Below are 2848 nucleotides of genomic sequence, written 5' to 3'. Positions count from 1 at the left end.
TCGAGAATGTCGATCAGATGAAGGTGTTTACCTGATGAAGTGGAAAATGAAGGTACAGCAAAAAAAATAATGAAGATAATGCTCCCATGTTCAATGGAAATGATGGAGAATAGGATGTTGAGACACAAGAGCAAGACAGAGAAAACACAAATATTTGGAGAAAATCTATGGCTGAAAACATGTGGAAAGATGCTATGAATTTGGAAATTCATTGACTTTTAAATTTTTAATTTTCAAATTTTGCATTAATAAAATTGGTACACTCTAGTCATTATTTTGTTTTTCAATTTCCTTTTATCTTTCGTTTGGTATGTAACCAAGAAAAGACTATGAAATACATGGGTTAAAATTTTATCTTTAGCATCAAAAGATCACAGATTGTTTAGACTTAAGGTTCAAATTCATCTTTGTCTAATGAAACATGCCATGGATTTGAAGTCTTTGTAATTGGTTCGGTAACAGATAGCAGCACAAAAACGCACACATGTTACCCATATATGAATTTCGTTTTAGGTTATTAGAGAAACCTCTTAGATGTACTTTTGTGATATCTGATATAACTACTCCAACAGAATCTGGTTATAGATGGTTTAAGAAGTTAGATAACCTGACAGAGGTTCTAATCGAGTACAGGATAACAATGCAGAAAAAGTAAAAGCAAGGATCATATAGAAAGAGATACCTTACAGATCAATTTCAATGTTCTCACCAGCTTTAGGTAGCTCCAGGAAGTCTTTCACAGTATCTTAATCATATAACTGCAAAATAGGCTTTAACGCCATTAACAACACTAGGTTTGGACCCACGCTACAGCGCAGGGGAAATATTTACATATATATGACCTTTAACACACTAAAATATGTTACATTTTAATTTTATTGTAGTGCAGTCGATTACGGTAAATCATATATTTGTGTAGTAAGTATAAATAAAATAATAAACGAAAAAGCGAGTAAATGATAATATATTGAGTTTTGATACAATAAAGGAAAAATAAAAACAGTGAAAATTTAACATCAAGATATAATATTTGTCGATAAATTATTCAATTAAACCATTTTTGTAGTAGAAGTAGGAAAATACGTAAAAGTTACATACTTACAGTATATATTTTGAACCGTAACATAATTCATTTCGTAAAAACATTATTCATAACTCGCTCCACTATTATAATTGTGAGTTGTGTGGTACTCTATAACAAATTATTTGAATGATTATTTAGTGGTTCAACGAGTGCATCATTAGTTTTGTGTGCCTTATAAGTGTCTAATGTTAATAACTCTAAGGAAATGGTGTGCGAGTGAGAGTTTTGAAACATATATGTCGTGTATGTATTATAATGAAAACTGTTCACGTTAAACTACAAGTTAATGCACTTGTGTCAAGTAATGAGAGAGTGAGAGAGAGAGAGAGAGAGAGAGAGAGAGAGAGAGAGAGAGAGAGAGAGAGAGAGAGAGAGAGAGAGAGAGAGAGAGAGAGAGAGAGAGAGAGAAAGTGATACAAGATTGGACTAACTCCATCTTATGATCGCTTGATGATCAAGAGATTCCAAGCTTAGCTTGCGGAAGGTGGAATGCATGAGCTGGATCTGAAGCACAGTCTCTTGAATCAAGGGGTGGTAGGGGATAGTTCAGGTGATTGACTCCCTCAATAGGTGGGATAATCGACTCACTCGATCAATGGACGAATGAAGGATGTTTAATCACACAACAAACTTAATCCCCAGGTTTCTAAAGCACTAAGTGACTCACTCACAAAGAATTAAAGAACAACAATGACAAAGACTCAAACTTTGACTAGAAGAATACTTTCTATTACTTTAAATTGATCAATGGTGTGTTTACAATGAACATGCTAATGAGCTTATATAGGCTAAGCTACACGTCCTAATAATGTAAAACAAGAAACAAATTGCACAAAATTAAATATACTAGCCGTTGGAACTTTATGAACCAAATCGGCAATAAGGCAAGTAGATAGATGCCTTGAGTCTTGAAAGCTTGGATGCGAATCCATGACTCCGTGGAGTGTCTAGGTTTATTTTAGGAAGCTTCAAGACGTGCATAAGTGAATAAGGAATGAGTCTTTGCAGCTTTATCTCTTTTTGCTCCATGTATGGTAAGTAGTGACCCGTCGGGTTCTTGTGTGGTAAGGTGTACCAAATGTCGTGTTGTACAAGTCTTGTGTAGTCTACATATTCACCTGGTTTCCATATATGGATTTGAGTCACGTCCAAATGAAAAGTAAAGGATAATTTCCTTATCTCGCTCCAAGTAGATCAACGACCTTGATTCAAAGGGTGGTTTGGACTTGGGTCTTCTCTTGGGTTGTTGTCCATGGGTTGGGGCATGTGGTGAATCAAATGAGTGTGGGGGATCCCTTCATGGCTTATCCAAGTGTCGAAATATTTAAAGTCTTTACTGCTTGCAATCTAGTGTAGTTCAGCAAGTCTGTCAGCGAGTAGTTCAGCATGCTTGTCAGCGAGTAGTTCAGCATGCTTGTCAGTGGTAGATCAGAATGTACATTAGCTATCATCTTTGAATCATATGGATGGTGAATGATTCCTTGATGGCTTGGTGTTGCCTCATTAAAAACCTTTCTAGGTAAACCCTTTGGGAAAAAACCCTAGACAAGGGAAAAAGAGTACAACAGTCATATCCCAACAATAATGTGAGTTGACTTGCTGATTTTTGATCCTTCTTGAACCAGTCCCTTCACCTTGTACTTGATCAAAACTCCATTTAGGCAAATATTCTCTAAAATTCTCCATTAGACCGGTTTGGTGTGCTCCCGGTTTGATCTAGTTCTGATGTCCGCATCAGAGAGAGAGAGAGAGAGAGAGAGAGCA

General features: G+C 36.0%; 1 pseudogene; it reads left to right on the top strand.

Annotated features, from left to right (window-relative positions):
• LOC17880133 overlaps positions 1 to 2848 on the top strand; it is a 38235-nt pseudogene that overhangs the window by 440 nt on the left and 34947 nt on the right.

The sequence above is a fragment of the Capsella rubella genome, unplaced genomic scaffold, assembly GCF_000375325.1.
Source record: "Capsella rubella cultivar Monte Gargano unplaced genomic scaffold, Caprub1_0 scaffold_7, whole genome shotgun sequence".
NCBI classification, from domain to species: Eukaryota; Viridiplantae; Streptophyta; class Magnoliopsida; order Brassicales; family Brassicaceae; genus Capsella; species Capsella rubella.
Note: the sequence above shows the minus strand (reverse complement) of the source record. Positions and strands in the feature narration are given on the sequence as shown.